Consider the following 13,035-nt stretch of genomic DNA (forward strand, 5'->3'; position numbering starts at 1 on the left):
GAAATGAAAGTAGAAATACAAATTAACAACATGAGAGTACTTGGGGTTATGATAATAATAATAATAATAATAATACAGTAGATTTGTTATGCGCTCCAGACACTTGGTGTCTGCTCATGGCGCTACACAAAATTAAAAACTGTAGTAGAGGTGCTATTTTTTACTGGTATATCAATCTTTATAGAACTTTTGGAAGAGATGAGTCTTTATGCATATTTTAAAGATTGTCAATGATGGGGATTTCTTTATTCCCAAGGGAAGATCGTTCCACAGAGTTGGGGCCATGTAAGCAAATGATCTCTGTCCATACTTTTTGAGGCGGGATTTGGGTACTTTAAGAAGTAACTGATCAGCAGATCTTAGTGTCCGAGAAGGTTCATATTTCTCAATCAATTCTGTCAGATAGGCAGGAGCTGTTTGATTGACACATTTATATGTCAATGTGAGAATCTTGTATTGGACTCGAGCTTGGACTGGGAGCCAGTGTAGGGAAGTTAGCACTGGTGTTATATGTGCACACTTCCTCGTTCGGGTCACGATCCGTGCTGCAGTGTTTTGGACCCGTTGGAGTTTCGCAAACTGTTCCTGGGTTAGATTTCCCAACAAGCTATTTGCATAATCAAGTCTTGTCAATACAAGTGTTCTTGCTAGCATATGTGCCATATCAGTAGAGAGAAGATCTCTAATGGAACCAATATTCCTTAGATGAAAATAGCAAGAGTGACAGATTTTAGATATGTGATCATCCATTGATAGACTGTTGTCAAAAACCACACCAAGATTCTTGACACATTCCGAAACTGTAATCTCAGAGTCTCCTACTCGAACGGTCTTCACACCAGTGGCCAACCGTTTAGGCAGAGTTCCTGCAAGAAGAGCCTCTGTGTTGCTGTCATTTAGTTTCAGCTTGTGCATAGTCATCCAGGACTTGATCCTGTCAGTGCACACTTCCAGTTCAGTCGCTGAGTGGCATGCATTTTGGGGTAGAAAACTTTAAGTAACTGTGTATCATCTGCGTACATATGATGATTTACACTTGAGGTTGAAAGAAATTTGCCCAGATCAGAAGTATACAGTGTGAATAGGATGGGCCCAAGGACAGATCCTTGAGGAACACCATACATTAAGATGGCAGTTTCAGAATTTGAGTCACCGATACAAACTGACTGGACTCGACCAGAAAGGTATGACATAAACCATTTCAGTACAGTTCCATCAATACCTATTGACTCCCTCAGTGATGCTGAGAGTTGTTCATGATCGATGGTATCAAATGCTGCCGAGAGATCTAACAATACCAATAAGCCAACACACCCACCATCCACAGATGTCAACAAATCATTCATAATGCGAAGCAGCGCTGGCCTATATGCAGACTGATTCTTATCCAGTAAGCCAAATCTGTCAAGATGTAAGGAGAGTCTACACTTCACAGCCTTTTCAAGCACTTTTGAAAGGAATGATAAGTTAGACACAGGACGGTAGTTACTGAGGATCGACACGTCTAAGTCCTGTTTCTTTAGAAACGGTTTGACCACTGCCTCTTTGAGATTAACAGGAACTATTCCTGTTGATAGACTCTTATTGACAATCCTTGTGATCACTGGAATAAGGACATCAATGTATTCAAGTAGAATCTTTGTTGGCATAGGGTCAAGATCACATGTTGTGGATTTGCTTTCTTTTATCAAAGTAAGAATTTCGCCCTTAGAGAACTCGGTAAAGCAATTCATCGGAACTCCACAAAACGCAGCAGAATCAAAAGCTGTGTCTTCTCCAGAGCATGTGTTGTCCAAGTCACCACGTATTTTCTCTATTTTAGAGACAAAATAGGAGTTGAAATCATTTGCAAGATTTCTATCACAGGTGCGAGGAGGCAAAACAGTTTTCTTTTTCCCATAAGTGATGAAACAAATTGGTGTAAGGTCTTGGGATTGTTAGTACAATTCACAATTTTGAATTGACAATATTTTGATTTTGATTTCCGAATTACCATGGTCACTTCATTTCTAGCTCTTTTGTATGTCTGTCTATGGACCTCCATTCTTGTTTTTCTCCACTGTCGCTCAGCTATTCGGCGTTGCTGTTTAGCTTTGAGAACATTTTCACAATACCAGGGAGACGATTTATGTTGGTTCCGTTTCTTCACAACAGCAGGAGCGTGTTTGTTGAAAAGATTAGAAAGGGTTTCGTTTTATTAATGAGTAAGATCCTCTAGGTCATCGGGAGGCGTTTGGACAAGTGAAGAGTTCATCAAGTCTTCTCTAAATAGTTCTGAATTTATATTTTCAGATTCCGACATTTCACCTCAACTCGTTGAGGCGGTTGGCTAGTCAGAGACATTCTTAAGACAATAAAGAAATGGTCAGACATTTGTCTGTCTTCTACCATCCCTTCAGTTACGACATCACAAGGACTACCAAATGATAGTCCTCACTTGTATTTGTAAACAACTGTGACAGACGCTCAAAACGGTGCAATTTCATAATAACTTTCTTGAGACAGTCGTTAATGTTTCCAATGTTCAATGACACATAAGTCACGAAAAAAAGTATGTCAACACCCAGGGGTAAAATGGTTAAATGTTACGGATGAATTTAATGATATCTGATCACATCTAGTTTTCTGTTCTCCATAATTCATAATGTTTATTTCATTAATTTCTTGTTTCATAGCTAAAAATGACGTGGATTCGGATACTAACGCACACTACAATTCTCAGTCATGCAGATGCCAGACATGTACCCTGTCACTGTGTAACCATGATTGGAACACTTAGGCCAGCAAGGTTGTTCTAATGATGTATCAGTTGACCTTTGACCTTATATTATTTTTAATAATTTTAATCATTTGTAGGAGAAACGCGTTTTTACTTATAGTGAGTGAGTTTAGTTTTACGCCGCTTTAAGCAATTTTTCCAGCAATCTCACGGCGGTGGACAATTGAAATGGGCCTCACACATTGTACCCACGTGGGGAATCGAACCCAGGCCTTCGGCGTGACGAGCGAAGGCTTTAACCACCAAGCTACACCACGGTCCCATATTTACTTAAACACCAGATTATCAGTTAATGCATCAAGGTTATATTTCAAAACAAGTGTATTGGCAGCAGACAGAGTAATCGAGATAAATAATACTTCAGGAAGACGGTCATTTTGACCAAAAGTGGTCAAAGCTATGATGCCTCTTCTGTGGCTCACGCGCATTATGTTTGATGAAAATAGGTTCCAAAGAAATTATTATGATCTGGTCAATAGATTAATGATCACAGAGAACTTGATAAGCTGTGTTGTGCTCAATACCGCCACACATCTTTATATGCATAAATAACTAAACAAATACAAAAGGACAATTGGCCTATGTTTGAAATGATCCCATGTACAGGGACAGGTCTTTATGAGTAGTTCGCTGGTCATGCCGAAGAGGCTCGACTCCCACATTGATGTGTGAAGCCCATTTCTGGTGTCCACGGCCGTGAAGTTGCTGGATGTTATGAGGTGAGGTGAGGTGAAATTGGGTTTTACGTCGTGCTTGAGAATATTTCGCTCATATGACGACGTGCATGCGTGTGTATGTGTATGTGCGGCTGCTTGTACTAGCCCAGACTTAAGCTGGTTTTATAGTGCTAGCCCACTGGGATACCATGCAGCAGTGAAGCATGAATACCCCACTCAGACACATTATACTGACTCCGAGCCGACCAGTTCTTATTGTACCCAATAATGCCGAGCGCCAGGCAGGGACCAACAAGTACCATATTTTAACGTCTTTTGGTTTGACGTGGTCGGGGATCGAACCCGCGACCTTCCGCTCTTCGGGTGCTGGATGTTATGAGTGATGTTGGAAATGTAACGGTGTTCAGCATACTCACAATCCAAAAATATTAATTTATATATACGTCTCCTCGTGAATACTGTGAACGTAGTTAACACTTGGTGACGTGTGGTCCTGTGCACAGAGCTCACATCACAAATCAGTTGAAGTTAAGCAACATCGAGCGCGGAGAATCCTTGGATGGGTGACCGTGTTTGGCAGCTTGACTCCTGAGAGTTTCTAGGACTTTAGTCCTGCCCCACAACGAAGCACATGTGGTACATGTTGTCACACCTTAGGCAAGTGAGTTTGTTCAAAATTGCCTCTGTTCACCCAGCAGAAAATGGGTACCCGGTGGGATAAAGTCATGTGACTACAACCTTCTAGGGCCTAACAGGCAGCTTGGGTTATCCAGGGTAATAATGGGCTGTGCTATTGATTGATAGCCCTATGAGCATACCTAGTGTGGAGTTTGGCGCTATATAAATGGACACACATTATTAAATTGATTGTGTAACAAAAGCAGTTGTAACTGTAGAAAATCAACGGCCACCATATTCAGATTCATGTGCACGGTTGGTTTGCATACTAAATGCCAATACTTATATTGTGATTTTACACTGAAACAGGACTGATAAATAAATATCAAATGCTTAATAGTAGGTGCACACACGCAAGGGAACATTGACGGGAATGTGAAACCAATAAATGAAGCTGTGTGGTGCATTATTGATGCTTCTATCTGATATGTAATCGTTTTGACCAACTAACACCCCTTGATCACGATACCCGTGAAGATCCGGGTTAGAATTGGTCTTCAGTAACTCATGCTTGTCGTAAGAGGCGACAGACGGATCGGGTGGTCAGGCTTGCTGACTTGGTTGACACACATCGTATCCCAGTTGCGTAGATCGATACTCACTGGATTACCTGGTCCAGACTCGATTATTTACAGACGGCCGACATATAGCACATAACATACCACACATAACAACCAAACCAAACGAAATCACGGGAAGCATGGTCCACAATCAGTTTTGTTTATTTTTTTATGTTATTTTATTTTTTTTATTGGTTCCCAGGATTACGATGTCATATGTAGAACAGTGATGTACAGACAGATGGATGATGTACAGGTACTATGTCCATATCATGTTAATACACATATATAAGTCAATAAAAGATGGTCCACAACCAGTTAGTCTGGTACCTGAACATCAATAACCTCTGTAGTAACATCCAATGTGGTTCCCGGTAAGACCCAGAAGTACAATTGACCATTTGTTGCGTTTGGAATCATTTATAAAACAATCCATTGCCAACAAAAACATACTGTATCTTCTCCAACCTTAAAAAAACATTTATGCAACACGGAAACAGCCCTGGTTCCACCACTTTACAACAAAATTCAACCACACATCTCTGTAGCTAAAACTGACCCCCTTATAATGTCACCTTACCGACTTCTGTCTTCCCCGCCCTGGCAGAAGGGGAAGCCAGAGGTAGACCTTACCCTAACCAAACTTAAAAATCCTTTGGTATTTCAAAATAAATACAACCAATTGCGCTCGAAATATAACACCCATTCATCCATTTTTACAGATGGATCCAAGGATAGAGGCAAAGTTGCCAGTGTCACAGTCATTGGATCGAAGAATGTATCCTCAAGAATCCCAGACGATACTTTAATCTTCACTACTTCTTTACAACTTTGACCTATATGAAGCAAACTTATGAGGTGAGGTGAAATTGGGTTTAACGTCGTGCTGGAGAATATTTCGCTCATATGACGACGTGCATGCGTGTGTATGTGCATGTGCGGCTGCTTGTACTAGCCCAGACTGAAGCTGGTTTTATAGTGCTAGCCCACTGAGATACCACGCCGCAGTGAAGCATGAATACCCCACTCAGACACATTATACTGACTCCGAGCCGACCAGTCCTTGTTTTACCCATTAATGCCGAGCGCCAGACAGGCACCAACAAGTACCATATTTTAACGTCTTTTTGGTATGACGCGTTCGGGGATCGAACCCGCGACCTTCCGCTCTCCGGACGGACGCTCTAACCACTACACCACGGAGGCGGTCTAGCAAACTTATGACCAAGGTGTACCAACTATGTTATACTCGAGCTCTAATGCGAAAAAGGTAGGAATCAATACACTTCATGAATCTAAACCAACAATCGGTTACACCTACATGATTTGTCAGTCAAGACGTGACATGGTTATCTAGCGACGGTGTTGTTTTGGCCACAGTCGGTTGAATCATGACCGTGTGCTTGAAACAGACGCGGATAAAGCTGTGTGTATCCCCTGTGATAAAAATCACAGTGCCAAGCATCGTTTGGTTGACTGTGTGGCCTAAGCAATTGCATAAACCTGAAAGATCTGTTTACCCGTGTGAGCGGTCCTCTAATTATTTAAGTATGTGAAGGAAATTTATCTGTATCACAACCTGTAAATATATATAAGCTTTGCGTATTGCTCGTTTTCTAATCTGGATGTTTAGCCCGTGTTCAAGATTGTTAATAGTATTGTTATAACCCGTTTTTGTAAACTTATAAATAATATTGTCAAAGCCAGTGTTCTAAATAGTAGATGATAATATTGTGGTATACAAATATGTACATGAGTGAGTAAAGTGAGTGAGTTTAGTTTTACGCCGCACTCAGCAATATTCGAGCTATATGGTGGCAGTCTGTAAATAATCGAGTCTGGACCAGACAATCCAGTGATCAACAGCATGAACATAGATCTGTGCAATTGGGAACCGATTACATGTGGCAACCAAGTTAGCGAGTCTGACCACCCGATCCCGTTAGTCTCCTCTTACGACAAGCATGGGTTACTGAAGGCACATTCTAACCCGGACCTTCACGGGTAAATATGTACATGAAAACTTGTGTGTGACTGTGTAAATAATAGATTTGTGTGTATGCGAGTATCATACCGATGCGACGTTAGATTAAACTCACTCACTGACTCACTCACTGATTCACTGACTCACTGACTGACCCACTGACAGAAATACCGATGCGACGTTAGATTAAACTCACTCGCTGGCTGACTCACTGATTCACTGACTGACTCACTGACTGACTCACTGACTCATTCACTGACTTACTCACTGACTCACTGACTGACTGACTGACTGACTGACTCACTGATTCACTGACTCACTGACTCACTGACTGACTGACTGACACACTGACTGACTCACTAACTGACACACTGACTGACTGACTCAGTCACTGACTCACTGACTGACTGACTGACTCAGTCACTGACTCACTGACTGACTCAATCATTCGATGACTGACTGACTGACTCACTCACTCACTCACTGACTCACTCATTCGATCACTGACTGACCGACTCACTCACATTGACAGGAACTTGCATCTGTGTGAAACAAAGTTTTAGCTGATGAGAACTAATCCGCGATTGATATTTGCATGACGCCTACATGTGTATGAAAACTATACAACCAAACATGCTACAAAATCAATCATCCAAGCATATTATTATATCATAGCATATACGTCATTCTGCGCGATTCCTTTTGTCTGACATCTCAATGTTTGTGTCAGCATTTAGGAGCGAAGCGGGCGAGTAGACAACCAGGCAAGAGTTAAACAGTGAGTAACTGACCACTATTCTTTAAGTGAGTGAGTTACAATTTACGTCACAAGGGCAATATTTCAGCCATAAGGTGATGAGAAATTGCATATTAAAACTAACTTTAATATGAATAAGAAGCATGTCATCGATGGACAGTATAATAACTAGATTATCACAGATACAATATATATACTAGTTGCCATCAGCTAAAAGAAACGTTTATTCATCAACAAGACGATATACAAATGGCTATAGATCGCCAGTAACTAAAGGCAGATCACCATACTAGTGAGTGAGTATTGCTTTACGCAGCTTTTAGCAATATTCCAGCAATATCACGGCGGGGAACACCAGAAATGGGCTTCACGCATTTACCCATGTGGGGAATCGAATCCGGGCCTTCGGCGTGACGAGCGAAAGCTTTAACCACTAGGCTACCCCACCGCCTCAGATCACCATACTAGGGACCATGGGGACTTACAGTGCTTTTACTGCCTGCATGGACCCTAGTTGGATATACACCATCCCTTCATTCACCGACGATAATTGATGAGTGCAGCCAAAATCTAAAATAACGAATATGCTGGCATGCATATAAATACTTCAATGATGTGGAACTTACATACCCCCCTAGGGGGTACAGCCAATATTTTGACGTTACTTCAACCCCCCTCGAGGGAAAAGCCAATAACAATCTTAGTTATAAGCACTACCAATTTGTAAAGTATTAGTGTATAAATCAAAACGTATTCTTCTTATTCTTCTTTAGGAATGTTTTTATTCGGATCCGAACTCTTTGCAAATGTGTTCTATAGGGGACATGTAAAAATTCTATGCTCCACAATCCAATATATACTCATGCCAATAATGGTTGTCAACCCTCTTCAATTTTTTTAATGAGGGGGGTGACAACCATTATTGGCATGAGTATATATGCCCCATGATACCCTGAGACCCCCATTTTCACAGGTCAAAAAAGGATGATTTAGCTTTTAAAATTGTTTTCTTCATATTTTTCATGTTAACAAAATTAGGGTTCGGTTTGACATTTACAACAGTATATACACACACAATTTGACATATATGAGGTGCACAAAATACAGTGACCTTTACATGTACAGTCAACGAGGTAAAGCTATATAAATCAACTTTTCAATATATACTGAACAACATTAGAAACGCACCACACTCAAATGCACCCACGATGCTCAGATATCATGGGTACATTTCAGTCTGACGGGGATATTTCGTATTATATGGGTGGTGCGTTTCTAATTTTGTTCAGTATAGTATGTAATGATGACCAGAATTTAACAAAAATGTCATATACTAAATACTAAAAACTAAATACTTTTTGTAATGGATGATAAAGCTTGATTGAGTGTCATTGTAACCCAAAAGCTTGGACCGTTGCTAAAAAAAAGAAACGCATAACCGAATGGCATTTTGATGCTGCAGTGTGTTGGTACAGGGAGGATTTTACAAAAAACGTTTGTTTTGTTTATGAGTCCTATGGTGTTTTTGTCTTAAAACACCATATCCAAACGCATCCCTCATGAAATACTTATATGTAGCAGTATGATTTTCAATAGACGCATGCAATGTCAAAGAACACATAATGCACGTGCACCGATGGGTATACATGGTCGATCACTGTCTTCGGTATATTCACTGTATTTGGAAGTTTTTAGGGGAATGCAAAATGCCACGACTGAGCCGTGACAATCACCATATTGCTATAGGTCTCACAGTTGCCCGTAGTATGAACTAGTGTTGGGAATTGGTTAAAATATCATAATTGATGATTGGTTCATTACAACCGATCAATCATCCAAAATAATTGGTTAGCGTCAATTATGAAATGTGTTAATGCACAAAAAAATAGGAAAAAAAACATGTAGTTCTTTGGGTTTTTTTGGGCAAAATTTCACATCTCTAAAGGATGACTAGTATGTTAGGAACACAAATTTCTTGGAGTCTTTAAGATAAATTCAATCATGACTTGGAACGAGCTTGTAGTGCTTATGAAATGTAACAGACAAAACCAACCTAGTGAAAAATACTGTTAATGAAAACAAGTGTTCTAGAATTGTTTGTGTTCGATTATGAGAAAACATGATCGATTGCTTGGTCGTTTAGTCACTACGACCAATCTTCGATTATTTCAATTAATCGGACCACCACTAGTATGAACGTCCACGATTTCTCGTCTCTGGGAGAGATATCACCAGCAGAAAACGGTGAAAGATGGACCTAGAAGTGGACGAGCTCGAGTTACCACTGCAGCGCAAAATCGGTACATCCGGGTACATCATCTGCGTCATCGAACAGCTAAAGCGACCAGTTCCGTTAGGCAAATACCCGGATTGAGAAGAGTATCTGCGCAGACTGTCAGGAACAGACTACTAGAGGCAGGTTTAAGAGCTAGAAGACCATACTTTGGCTCCGTGCTGCGCCAGCAGCATCGACGATATCGATATCGTGTTCCATGGCGCACCAATGGTCAGGCCTTTTACCCTGGTATATTGGCGTCGAATCAGCGATAAATCGAGATTATTGTTGGAACGACGCGACGGAAAAATGTGAGTGTACAAACGCTGTCATGAACGATTTGGCGACGCCTGCGTCCCCCAATGGACAGATTCGGCAGGGGAAGCGTGATGATGTGGGGATCCATAACCTACACAAGATGAAGTGAGTTGGTGTTGATCCAAGGCAACCTGACAACACAACGCTACTGTGATCAAATCCTTCGTCCACATCTCCTTCCTATTCTCAACCGTCAGAGGGAGCTGTTCCAGCAGGACAACGCCTGTTCAAAACCCTTTTTCACTCTGACAAAAATGGTCACTGAATCGGAGTAAATACTCAAGCTGATTAGCTAAGCAACTATTAACAGTAAAAAAGGATAGCTAAAACAACCTCGGCTGGATCAAATAGCGGGAATTAACACTTAGGCGAAAAATAAATATCAAACTAACCGTATGGACTAAAAACTCAATCACTTTGACTGGACAAGTCATTTTAAACTACCCGGACAACGTAAGGTACTTGGCCTATGTAATTAAACTCACAATACTCAAGAACAGTACTAGACCAACGAGTTACCTGATTCTCTATAATAAATAGGTACTCAATGGAATCAAGAGTATAAGGGGAAGGTTGGTTATCCACGCATTGCTAAAATGGACGGGATATAATTAACCCTCGCTAAAAGATTTCGTTCTGAAAAGCCCAGAGTGAGTCAGTACAGAAAAGAGTGCTTAGCAACGCTTGCCAACCAAACGTAGATTTTGAGTGACCACCCCCAAACGTCTGGGAACGTAAAACGATGCTAGCGATGCCTGAAGATAAAGACTCAAGGGTTAGGCCGAGAGTTATAACCCGGACGCGCAGCCTGGGGAATGCAATAGTTAAGAGAGTAAGTGAGTTTAGTTTTACGCCGCACTCAGCAATAGTCCAGCTATATGGCGGCGGTCTGTAAATAATCGAGTCTGGACCAGACAATCCAGTGATCAACAGCAGGAGCATCGATCTGCGCAACTGGGAACCGATGATATGTGTCAACCAAGTCAGCGAGTCTGACAACCCGATCCCGTTAGTCGCCTCTTACGACAAGCATGGGTTACTGAAGATCAATATTCTAACCCGGACCTTCACGGGTGGCAATAGTTAAGTAGAAATGTGTTTCTCAGAAAAAGGTTGGTTGGTTGTTTAACGCCGCACTCAGCAATATTCCAGCTATATGGTGGCGGTCTGTAAATAATCGAATCTGGACCAGACAATCCAGTGATCAACATCATGAGCATCGATGTAAATAATCGAGTCTGGACCAGACAATCCAGTGATCAACATCATGAGCATCGATGTAAATAATCGAGTCTGGACCAGACAATCCAGTGATCAACATCATGAGCATCGATGTAAATAATCGAGTCTGGCCAGACAATCCAGTGATCAACAGCATGAGCATCGATCTATGAATCTGGGATACGAGGATATGTGTCAACCAAGTCAGCGAGCCTGACCACCCGATCCTGTTAATAATTCGTGTAGATGAACCCTTTGATAGTTCGTTTATTTGGCACATCCAGGTATAAATGGCCCATGTACTAAATATAAAGTTGTATCACACTGTGACAAGATATTCATTCTAACACAGTTATTACTCATTCAAAACATTTTTCTTTCACACAGTGATTCCTTAATTAATTTACTACAACTGTTGATGACTTGCAGATGTTAGCAGAGTATTCGCTTTCATGATGGTGGTTTGAGAACACCAGTGCAGTGGAATATATTATACTTTTGAGTTATGATAGGCAAGCCTTTCTCGTAGAGCCCAGTTATATGATGTCGGAATGTAAATAATCGCCACTAGCCTGACGGTCCAGTGTCTAACAATCTCACAATTGACAATCAATTAGTTGCCTCTTGTTGCTGAAACCAATTATTAGCTTGATCTTCACGGGATCGCTCATCGTATTGCTTCCTATGTATCAGAGGGATAATCAAGCATGCCGGTATCTGCTGCCTTCAAGTGCTTTCATAATGCTTTCATAATCTGCTGCCTTCAAGTGCTTTCATAATGCTTTCATAATCTGCTGCCTTCAAGTGCTTTCATAATGCTTTCATAATCTGCTGCCTTCAAGTGCTTTCATAATGCTTTCATAATCTGCTGCCTTGAAGTGCTTTCATAATTCATAATCTGCTGCTTTGCTTTCATAATGCTTTCATAATCTGCTGCCTTCAAGTGCTTTCATAATGCTTTCATAATCTGCTGCCTTCAAGTGCTTTCATAATGCTTTCATAATCTGCTGCCTTCAAGTGCTTTCATAATGCTTTCATAATCTGCTGCCTTCAAGTGCTTTCATAATGCTTTTAATGTCCCTTTATGTCAAGCAGTTTACTCCATCTTGAACAAGAATGAACATGTCCTGCTTGGTTATTTATTCTGTATAAGCTTTCTTCAGTTCTTCAATCATAGTCTTCATGTTGTTTATTACACAGGGATCACTACATTTTTACAGTACACTTCGGTTATAACGAGCTAAAACAGACCACAAAGTTCAGTTCGTTATAACCATATTCTGTTGCAACTGAAAACAAGTGTCCGGGGCAAAAAAAACCCCAGTTCGTTGTATCCCCCAGTTCGTTATATCCCCCAGTGATTTATATCCCCCAGTTCGTTATATCTCCCAGTTCGCTATATCCCTCAGTTCGTTATATCCCCAGTTCGTTATATCCCCAGTTCGTTATATCCCCAAGTTCGTTATATCACTCAGTTTGTTATATCTCTCAGTTCCCTCAGTTCGTTATATCCATAAGTTCGTTATATCCCTCAGTTCGTTATATCCCTCATTCCGTTATATCCCTAAGTTCGTTATATCCCTCAGTTCGTTATATCCCCAGTTCGTTATATCCCTCAGTTCGTTATATCCCCCAGTTCGTTATATCCCCAGTTCGTTATATCCCTCAGTTATTTATATCCCCAGTTCGTTATATCCCCAAGTTCGTTATATCACTCAGTTCGTTATATCTCTCAGTTCCCTCAGTTCGTTATATCCGTCAGTTCGTTATATCCGTCAGTTCGTTA

Source organism: Haliotis rubra, unplaced genomic scaffold (assembly GCF_003918875.1).
Source record: "Haliotis rubra isolate DU_JTF1 unplaced genomic scaffold, ASM391887v1 Scf71, whole genome shotgun sequence".
In the NCBI taxonomy this organism is placed as follows: domain Eukaryota; kingdom Metazoa; phylum Mollusca; class Gastropoda; order Lepetellida; family Haliotidae; genus Haliotis; species Haliotis rubra.